The 11,437-nt window shown below is 41.0% G+C and overlaps 1 pseudogene; it reads right to left on the reverse strand.

Moving 5' to 3' along the window:
- Window positions 1-7,591: 7,591 nt before the first annotated feature.
- On the reverse strand, window positions 7,592-8,364 carry LOC120368080 (keratin, type I cytoskeletal 18 pseudogene; annotated as a pseudogene).
- Window positions 8,365-11,437: the final 3,073 nt, after the last annotated feature.

Genomic DNA, 11,437 nt, shown 5'->3' on the forward strand with positions numbered 1-11,437 from the left:
TCCACAATGTCTTTGCTAGTTAGTACATTTTCTGTGGATGATTGCTACACCAGTGAGGGCTATTTTTACTCATCAGAAGTTTGCTAGATTTTAAGAAATAAAAAAGAAATGCCACGGAATAACGGCTGCACTTTGAAGCCAAATCCCTTCTCCACCTCTGCCAGTGCCTCCTGGGAAGAAATGTTTTGTTTTTAAGTAAAATGCTAAGATGCTTCACAGTGGTTAGAAAATTCAGTTTCAAGGTAGAGAAACGTCACCACCCGCACACGGTTAGATCTGCATTCAGGTTTGCCCTGCCAGCTGACAGCCTTAGAAACACATTCTCCACGAGGGGCTGCCTTTGCTGTTTTAGCATCCCTGTGGCGCTAAAGAATTAGGAGTATTTCAGGTGAGATTCATCAGGGTATGGGGTAAACAGCAGTTGTTCTACATTTTGTTGCCTGCCCTCCTTCCTTTCCTTCCTCCCTCTCCTCCTCCGTCCCTCCCTTCTTTCTTTTTTGAGATGGAGTCTCGGTCGGTTGCCCAGACTGGAGTGGAGTGGTGCAATCTTGGCTCACTGCAACCTCCATTGGGTTCAAGCGATTCTCCTGCCTCAACCTCCTGAGTAGCTGGGATTAAAGGCACTCACCACTATGCCCAGCTAATTTTTGTATTTTTAGTAGAGATGGGGTTTCACCATGTTGATCAGGCTGGTCTTGAACTCCTGACCTCTTGATCCACCCTCCTCAGCCTCCCAAAGTGCTGGGATCATGGGCATGAGCCACCACTTCCAGCCTGCTGTATTTCCCAAAGTTAAAAAACTAGAAAACAATAGGAAGTGGCCATCTGTGGTGATTCTCTCCAACTGTAAAAAGTGGATCCCTTAAAGAGTTTTTATCCAAATAGTTAAAACCACACAAAGTGACATTATCGAATGGGTTTGGGGCTTTTAGGTAATCTGGTAGAAGTCTAGCCAGCCTTTTGAGTAAATAGGACTTTGAAATATAGACAATCTCAAGCCCTTTGCCCTTTTCTGGTGATAGTTCCTTTTAATTTTTCTGTACAACCATGTGGAGGGCAGTATTTACTCATTATTTGTCCACAACACAGTATTTAGCACCTTATTACTTCCAGCTTGACAGGACAGAGCACCTTGCATGAAGTTGGCCCTCAGGAGCAAGAGGGTAACTGGCAGGTGTTTGCCATCCTATCTGCCACCTGTCTCAGGCCTACGCAATTGCCTAAGGAACCCATGTGAGTTTGCTTATGCTCGCATGTCATTAACATAAATGTTTTAAAATATGCGTACAGAGAGAGTATGTACAGCCTTTGAGGAAGGACAGAGGAAAAGTACGCATGACTCTGGGCAGCTGGTCCATTAAAGGGGTCTGGTCTAAGGCTCACCCAATACGATAGGGAATTGAGATGACCTTGTTGATCTACAGGTGGCCTGACATTAAGAAAATACATGACCACCATCCCCTGTGTAAAGAATAAATGGACTCCAAAAGAGTCAGAAGTGAATGGTATGTGACACGCAGGCTTCAGACAATCTAAACTTTTTGAAACAATCAAGAAGAGCTGCTGCTAAAGGGCGAGAATGTCTGCACATGTCATGAGGAGGAAGGACGTGAGTCAAGAGTGATTTTGGGCGAGATGATTTTCTCCTCACACTTCAACTTGGAATGAACTGTCTTTTGTATGGCAGCCATGGAAAATAAAGTAAAATTCGGCATTGCTTTTAGCTGCCATCTGAGTCCCCTGTCCATGATTGGGGGCCATGGAGATGGCAGGGTGCACGTACCTCAGGCGTGACTGAGCAGTGAAGATTTGGGGAGGATTTTATATGTCCTCTCTCTATATATACTTTTATGTTCTGAGTAGGTAGAGTCTTTTAGTTTCTTTGAGCCTGGATTCTGCTTCTGCTGTAGAAAGCACCAGAAAAGAATTATATTTACAAGTACTGAGGCTATGTAAGAAGCTGTTAAACACACAGGAAGTATTTAGAGTTCTTGAGACACTGTGCTTTAAGAAAATTCAGAGCAGAAACGTGAAGAATGAGGTAGTTAGAGATTCTCTAGTTAAATTCAGCAATAATTTAATATACTTATCAATGTGATTGCTTGCAATTAGCCAAAAAAAAATGAAAAACTGCAGTGATTTCCTTCTTATGTCTGAATACAAGCTTAAGGAGCTGTGATTGTACTGTGTGGATTACATTCTAAGCTTGGTTTGATGCTCAGATGTACACTTCATATAGTTAAAAGGTATAAATGTAGCATTCTGAGAAAAACAATCAGTATATTATTTCTATTTTTTTTTTGCAAAAGATTTTCATGGAGTTAGAAGTTTTAGGAAGGTTTTTGAAGGCATGGAAAGATAAGTTATAATGATGATGACTTGCTTCTAAGCACGATTTGGGAACCTGTTGTTAGATTAAGGCAACACTGAGTCTTCCTTCCTTCTATTTTATTCTGTCTTTGTATGGCCTATGCAGTGTTTTAGTAATAAATAAACAGCTTTTCCTCCTCTCACTGTGAAGTAGGACTGGATGGAAAACTTGGATTAATAACCAAGCCCACAAATTACTGAATGCATACCATGCCCTTTTGGTTTATTTTGTATGGTCAATGTTCTCATCATTTTGTAATCGGGCCTTTTATTGGGTAACTTTTGCAGGTGTCTGAAACCTAACATGCATATTGGTCTCAACCTCTGGAAATGTTTGCGGACAGAGGCAATTTTGTATTACAAAGCTTTATTTTGATGTTCACATTTTTAAAATGTTAGTTAGGTGCTGAAAACTAAACACAATGACTTACCAGAAATTTATCTGAGTACTAAAAGTAATAATTTTTTTTTCTATTTCCTCGAATCAAACATTTTACTAAGATAATGTAAACTTCATGCTATGTAGTCAGGATGGCATGATGCTCATCTTAAGTATACGATTTCTTAAATAAATGGAATGTCCTATACACTTTGGAAATCAGTTTAAACAGCAATATTAGAAAACTCACGACTTTTTCCTGATCCTAATTTTCAGTTATTCCCCAGTGTCTTATCAGAAGGGCAAATGAGCAATCCAGTTTAAGATCCCATGTTAAGAAATCCGGAACGAGTTTCCTTTAAGAGTTGATTCTTAAAAGACATAGTTGTTAAGAGAGAACCCAGCAGAACCCTTTTGTGGTTCTGAAATCCCAATACCCCTCAGCAAGAAGCCAGGAGCCATGAGAGCTAGAAAGAAAGCTGACAAGGTGTTTCCCTGAGAGCTGCAGCTAGATGGATTTGCCGGGCTGGGAACATTTTTGAGAAAGGGCTAGGTCCCAATTGTTGGCTGAAAGAGTTGTGGGAAGGGTACAAATTGTGGGATTTTGTTGTGCTAGTCACCAAAGAAGAATAGCTACTCCCTAATATATTTGGAGGACTTGAGATGTAAAAATTCGGGCATGAGATTGAGCAAATTATAGAGTTCTTTAGAATTCTGGCTTTGTAGATATAACATTATAAAAGAGGGTTTTTCGCAAAAGATGCTTGTTTCTAATAAAGGCGACATATGCTTCTCTTTTCTTTTTCATTGAGTGAGAAAGCCCTGTAAGGCATCATCTTTGTGTTGTGCTTAAGAGGCCCACTGTGTGTGTGTATGTGTGTGTGTGTGTGTGTGTGTGTGTGTGTATGATTCTTCTGGGAGTTCCTGAAGCTTCTCTAACACTGTCCTTTGCCAGAATCTGTTCAAAGAGCCTGGAGTGAGGGTTTTCATGCTGCTAATCAAGAAACTCTCTTTTAGTCAGAAACAGGTTTGCTACAGGCACAGCTAACAAAACAGCACACTGCTGGCAGGAGACAATCATTGCTCCGATATCATTTAGGCTACCCAAAATGAAAACACTGAATAAAATTGCCGTTCCAAGCAAAAAAAGTCAACTTTTAGACCTAAACTATTTTACAGGACACCTGTTCAATCAGAGCCTGCATTAGGTAGGTAGCTCATGGTGATAAATCACTTAGCTCTATTATTTTGTAATTTCCTATGGCCTTTTCTCTCCCTTATGTGAGTCATACTTGTTTGTCTGCTCCACAGATATACTCCTCCTTCCTCTAATCCCTTCAGGTGTTCTTTATCTAGGCTGTTCCCTTTGTCAGCAGTCATCTGGGCCATTTTTTCTTTCCTGCTGTCAACTTCTCCATCAAGACATTTTCTCCCATGTACGTTCCCTATAGTGTCTTGATACATGGTTCGCTTTCTCAGGAAGAATTTTAGATACACCAAAATTTATTTTTCAAGACCTATTTATTTATGCTAGCAATGAAATATGGTATTAGACTTACACAACTTTGCTTTATTTTAATGCAGCTACTGATTGCGCAAGGAAGTTATAGACACGTAGAATTCTAGTGCTCGCAGGGTACTTAATTTTACAGACTTATTAATTCATATTCATTGATCCATTCGATTATTTGGCAACTTTTTTTGCTGTGCATATGCTGTGTGAGAAAAATGAGCATTGATTTCTGCCCTTTTGGAGCTTCTAGTCTAAGGAGAAAGGAGGCAAAAATCAAGCAACCACAAAATAATGAAAAGGTGCAACTGTAATCATGTAATACTGTATGAACATGTCTTATAAGGAGACTTGACACAGTAGGGGAAGAGAGAGAAAGTTTCTCTGATTGAGCGAGGATTGAAATGAGGTCTGATGGAAGAATAGACTGTGACTGAAAGATAGGCAGTGTGGCAAGCAGGAAATACAGTTATTGATCAACTTATGACCTATGCGACTTATGACCATTCGACTTTATGACCACAATTGCTAGCCATGACTGCTCCACGTCTGGCAGTGCAAACGTTGCCCAGCTGGGCGTACGACAGTGAGGACCAGCTTCCGGCAGCACTACCATCTCCGCGTGCACCATTTCAACTGTTATCCCAGACTCGGTACAGCAAACTCAACTTACGACCAAATCGTGTTACAACCAGTCTGTCGGAACCAATAGTGGTTGTAAGTCGAGCATTGCCTGTAGCATGTGCAAAGGCCCTGTGGTGTGGGGGAGCATGACACATTCAAAAACTGTATGAAGGACTGTACAAAAGTCAGAGGACATGTTTGGATTTCCAAATAGTTGGATTAAGTCACTGACATATTTTAGGTAGAGGGATTATATGATCAGATTAAAAAATAATGCTGATTAGATGGGCACATACTTAGGTGAGCAAGAGTAGACGGAGGTGGACCAGAGGAAATTCTCACAGTAGTCCTGATGAGAGTGAGGTGGCTTGAATGGAGGTGGTGCTGGTGGTAGAGTTGAATAGAGGTGAGCAGAAGGGAAAGGTATAAATGTAACAAATCATGGTAATAGATTGGATATAAAGGGAGAAAGCAATGTCAGGCACAGGTTTTAGATTTAGGTCCACTGTAGCTCAGGTTGATGAATGAGGGAAAACGGAAGAGACTCAAGTTCATGGTGGAAGATCATGAGTAAGATTCTTGTGAGACTGAGGTACTTTGGGGTGGCCAAGGTAAAGATGTTAGAGAGCCAAATGGGGTCACATGTCTGGAACTCTAGAAAGGGTCTGGGCTATATAAAGTTATTAAAGTGGGGGGCCAGGCACGGTGGCTCACACTGTAATCCCAGCACTTTGGGAGGCAAAGGCGGTGGAATTGCCTGAGGTCAGGAGTTTGAGACCAGCCTGGCCTACATGGTGAAACCCCCATCTCTACTAAAAATAGAAAAATTAGCTAGGCAAGGTGGTGGTTACCTGTAATCCCAGCTACTGGGGATGCTGGGGGAGGAGAATTTCTTGAACCCAGGAGATGGAGATTGCAGTGAGTCGAGATCATGCCATTGCACTCCAGCCTGGGTGTCAAGTGCAAAACTCCATAAAAAAAAAGGCGTGTGTGTGTGTGGGTGGTGGTGAGGAGATCAAAGCTCCAATAAATTCTTGCTCAAACCCATACAACTATCAGGTGGTAAAACCAACATTAAATTTGGGTATTTTTGCCTCTAGATCAAGCCTACCCTTAATGCTACAAAGAGATAAAAACAAATGTAGTAAGATAGCCTAACAGTAGAATTACTGAAACCCTTCTTCTGCCTCAGTAATTCTACTGTTGGAAAAGCACAAAGATAAAATATTAGAATAACATAGCACATTTATATTTTCTTTTTAATTTTACTTGCATTACAAGATTTGAGTTATGTCCTATTGTACTCTTTGTTTCAGAAGAGACTGAAGGAACTACTATAGGAAGAAACTGATGGAAGATCAATTATCATTAAGATTGTATTGCGGCTGTTAGAGAAAGCCTATTATTTGTATATATTATGAGGAAAAAAGGGCAAATGTGTGTCTTCTTCAGTTTTATGTGTTTGCTCTAAATGAGAGCAAGGCATATAGAAGCAGTGAGCTGTTAAATACAGTAGCTTCATAGTATAATTTTCTAGTGCATGTGCTCAGAACAGCATCTTTAAATGTTAATGATATTATTAATTCCCAAACTCTCCTTTCAAATTTTAAATCCTCTATTCTTCTGCAAGGTTGAAACCTGTCTTTCTATTATGTGTCATAAAAATGTCCCAACTCTGATTTGTTTTGCAAGAGTGAGATGATTTAAATGATCTCCAACGTCCTTTCTCTTGTCTGAAGAATGCTCAAGGGTTTTTTAATCCTAAAATTTCCATTTCAATTAAGTCTGAAGTTGTATATTGAAGATTGCTGACAAATTCTCTTTTTTGTCATCCTCTGCCTTATTCCTCCATTGCACACCCCTTGCTCCAGAAGTCTACAGGAATAGGCATGCAAAGTGACTGGTTATATTCTCTTAGAGCATTTTCTTCTGTACTCCTGTTGTTTGCTAGACTTTGCTTTGTCTACCAACTGTTGAAGTTAGCTTTTAAATAAAAAAAAAAACACCCTGTCATTTCAATGTAAAGGAATACACCAATACAGCAAGTTTTGGGGGTCATAAGAAATGTCTTTACTCAGTACCCCAAAATAAGGTGCCCCAAAAGCACTGATGTATTCTGGAATTACATTGAAAAATACTTTTTTACCTGGGTCGGTAAACTTGAACTCAATTTTCAAAACTAGATACTATCTCTCATCTTATCTAAGATTTATAATGTTTGTTCCAACTTTCCCAATTTGAAAAAGCACTCTTCTTGTTGTAGAAAATGAAAATAGAATAGGAATTGAATGAGCTGTTCATCCTACTTTCCTCCCTAAGAGGAAGTCATCCCTTCCATATTAATGCTATGAGATGAGAGAGCACAGTAACCACTTACCTTTACCATGCTCTCTCATCTCACAGTGTTACCATGGAAGACATGGCCATGTTTCAGGCTGCCAAGTATCTTTGTGCAGTTCATACACTGTGCAATGTACTCACACACGAATATACATGGCAGCCTGAACTATCTCCCAGTTCTAGTCCTGTGTCAGATTATTTTACCATGAAATAAAACACCTAGACCTGACAATAACAGCACACAGAACACCATCCAGAATACTTCACAGCATTCATACATCATCATCTATTACATCTATTAAGTATATGCAATGTCGTAGAACACCTAAGTCATCTTCTCCTCCATCTGAGTTCTACCTGGAGGATGATCACATCTTAGCCACATACTTCAGTTGGATGCCTGCCATGATCTTGGTGAGGTCCTGAGATTTGGGGGCATCTACCTCTACGGTCAACCCAGAGCTGGCAATCAGGTCTTGTAGGCCTTTTACTTCCTCTTCGTGGTTCTTCTTCATGAAGAACAACTCCTCCCTGAGAGCCTCGAACTCTATCTCCAGCTGCAGCCGAGTGACATTGGTGTCATCAGTGACCTTGTGGAGCCCATGGAGATAGCTCTCCACAGATTGGCGCTTGGCAAGCTCTGTCTCATACTTGACTCTGAAGTCATCAGCAGCAAGACAGGCATTGTTGATCTGCAGAACAATGTGGGCATTGTCCACAGTATTTGCCAAGATCTGAGCCCTCAGGTCCTCGATGGTCTTGAAGTAATGGCTCCAGTCTCTGACCTGGGGTCCCATCTTCTCCAGGGGCTCCTGGATTTTTCTCTCCAGCTTCTGGTTTTTGGTCTCAATCTGTCCAGGTAGGAGGCCAGGCGGTCGTTCAAGCTTTGCATGGTCTTCTTCTCATTCTGGCTGCTTCCCATTCCTGCCAGACCCCCAGCCATCCCCGCGGCCAGGCCCCCAGACCCCATGTTTCCCTGGAAGCTGGTGGAGCGGGACATGGAGATCTGGGAACCAGAGTCCCCAGCATCTGCATAGATGCTGGCCCCGCTGCTGACCAGCTGGGTGCCATAGTTGGGTGCCTGGACAGAGCCCGGGGACTGGTAGTTGGTAGAGGAGGTGGAGCAAGTGGTGGAGCTCATACTAATGGGGAGGGGAGCAAAAGGACCCGGCTCAGGCTTTGCCGATGACCAGCTCATTTATTTTTACCGCTGAAGAATAGTTCATTTCCTGGATGTACCATCATTTATTTATCCATTCACCTACTGAAGAACATCTTGGTTGCTTCCAAGTTTTGGCAATTATAAATAAAGCTGCTATAAATATCTGTGTGCTGGTTTTTCAGTGGACATAAAATTTCAGATCTTTTTTGTAAAAAGCATGATGGCTGGATCATATGGTAATCATGTTTAGTTTTAAAAGACACTGCCAGGCGATTTTCCTAAGCAGCTATATAATGTGGCATTCCCACCAGCAATGAATGAGCATTCCAGTCACTCCACATTCTTGCCAGCATTTGGTGTTGTCAGTGTTTCAGATTTTGGCCATTTTAATGGGTATGTAGTAGTATCTCATTATTGTTTTAATCTGAACTTTCCTGATGACATTATATTAACCATCTTCTTGTATGCTCATTTTTCATCTGTACATTGTCTTTGGTGAGGTATTTATTAAGGCTGGCTGGCTTGTGGTTCTTTGACTATAAAATTCTTATGAACATTTAGTAAATTTTCAAGCAGCTCTATGTGCAAGTAGCCATAGATAAGGTCTAGACATAATGCTAAAGTCTAGACATAATTTTGAGGTTGAAGACTGGTTTGTTACTTACTGGTCTCTGTGCTTTGCCCTTCCCCTCCTTTCTCTTCCTCTTCAATTTCATGCTTGGACATGGTTTGGAACAATGGGCTTGGGTGGGAAGGCAAGACTCTCAGAGTGGTATCTACCAGTAGGATTTTGTGACCTTTATTTGATCTTTATATGGCCGAGCATCAGTCACCTCTTGTTAAGGCAGTAGCTTTGAAGTCTGCTTATCATTGTTCCAATTTGGAATATAAAAGCAGTTAGCTTTTCAGTCTTGCAAGCCTCCAAACTGCAGGGAGAAACAACATCCATTACAGAGCTTGTAACTTTCCAACTTGATCTGCAGGCTGAGTGTGTCACCTTCATAGTCAAGAAGCACCAAAATATAACACTCTCTTTTTCACTGTCTCGCAGTAGGTCTGCACTAGGTCAATGCCATTTATTTTAGGTTTGGGAACAGGTAGTTCACCACTTCCAGGTATCAAATTCTGTATTAAAGATTAGGTTCAGCTGAGAATAACAGAAAAACCCCAAATACCAGTGGCTTAAGATAGAAAGTTCTTTTTCTCTAAAAAAAAAAAAAAGTCTGAGAGTTGGCAGTTGGGGGTTGCTATCGTGGCTCTGTCCACAATGTCGTCAGGGGCCATCCTCTTTCCTGTTCACTAAGACACTGTCTCTAGGGCATAGACTTTGTCCACGTGAACTCGTCATCATATTCATATGCCAAGGAGTTAGATAGAGGAAGGTACAAGGAAGAAAAGGGGCAAAGGGTACATGCCAGTTAAGATTCCTGCATGCTACATAACATTCCCATTTGCATTTTACTAGCCAGAACTTAATCATAGCTGTGTTAGCTCCAAGGAAGGCTGAGCAAAAGGAGGAGAATTAATGAGTATTGAGAGGCACTTCTACCATGATGACCTATCTAATCAACACCAATTAGCTTATATTCTTTCTATGGCAGATCCTTTCTTATTGCAATATTAAGTTGAGTTTTGAAATGTGAGTTAATGATATTGTAAGCTCCAAGGGAAGTTAAGACAACTAGGAATTCAGATTCCAAAGGTCGTCAGGGCTTTTGATGTTAACATTTAACAATTCACTACTGGTTTTCTCATTTCTTAGCAACTTTCCTTGGCAGAAGTCTTACTTGAAACAACCTATCATAAAATGATTTGCCCTAATCACGTTAGTTCACAGAGAACTAGGACTGGGACTTGGTTCTTTTGGCGCCTGAACTACTTCCTTTCTACAGTATTATTATGTGAATATCCTACGTATGTATAGAGACATAGAGTTGAAGGACCTCATTTTCAAGCTGGTAGATAAATCATGGAACATTTTTCTGTAAGAAATTAATGGATATACCATACTAAAAGGAATATTATGCTCAAGTTTGATAAAAATTGGTTGCACAAAGAAAACTAGCTTTCCTCAATGCAGGACTTCTTAAGGTCTTTAATATGCTAATATGCATTGTGAATCTTTAAGACAGAGATTCATTTCACCAACTTGTTTTACCACTGAATGCTTTATTTCACCCCATACCTTAGTAACATTTCCCAGAAGAGCTGTCATAGAATAAAATTTGGGAAATTTTCAAATATTTAAGGAACAGCTACTTCATAATGTGAAACCACTTTTGTAAAAATTATAACAGAAACTTACAACAGTGAAAGAGATCTGATCTAACTGATTCCATCTTGTTTCTAACCTCCAAGCTGTTTTTGTTCATTCCAGGGCATAGGCCGAACTAACTTTGGGAGGAACTTAGTTTATAGTTTAACTTTGAAACAAAGATGATAGCCCTTTCCTGAAATAAACCCCATTCTTGGCTGGGCATGGTGGCTCACACCTGTAATCCTAGAATTTTGGGAGGCCAAAGCAAATGGATTGCCTGAGTTCAGGAGTTCGAGACCAGCCTGGGCAACATGGTGAAACTGCGTCTCTGCTAAAATACAAAAAAATTTAGCCAGATGTGGTGGCGTGTCCTTGTAGTCCCAGCTACATGGGAGGCTGAGGCAGGAGAATTGCTTGAACCTGGGAGGCAGAGGTTGCAGTGAGCCGATATGCACATCTGCACTCTAGCCTGGGTGACAGAGTGATACTCTGTTTCCCAAACAAGCCATTCTTCTTGCCTGGAACAGTCAGCCTTTGTGGAACTAACAAATTAGCTGAAAGATTAGAAATGATGGCTTAGGACTCATGTAGCTGGAGGCTGCAAGATCCCGAACCTCCCCAAATTGCTCCTGGGGATAGCATCACTGTTGTAAAACCCAAGGTCCATGCTTGAGATATTTTGCACACCCTGCATTCTGATGCACCAGTACATGCCACAAAGCCCAGTTATCTGGCTTAACCAGTTCTGAGATCCCATCCAAGAACAGAAGATAGCAAGAGAAACCCACTTTGACC

This window comes from Saimiri boliviensis, chromosome 1 (genome assembly GCF_048565385.1).
Source record: "Saimiri boliviensis isolate mSaiBol1 chromosome 1, mSaiBol1.pri, whole genome shotgun sequence".
Lineage (NCBI taxonomy): Eukaryota > Metazoa > Chordata > Mammalia > Primates > Cebidae > Saimiri > Saimiri boliviensis.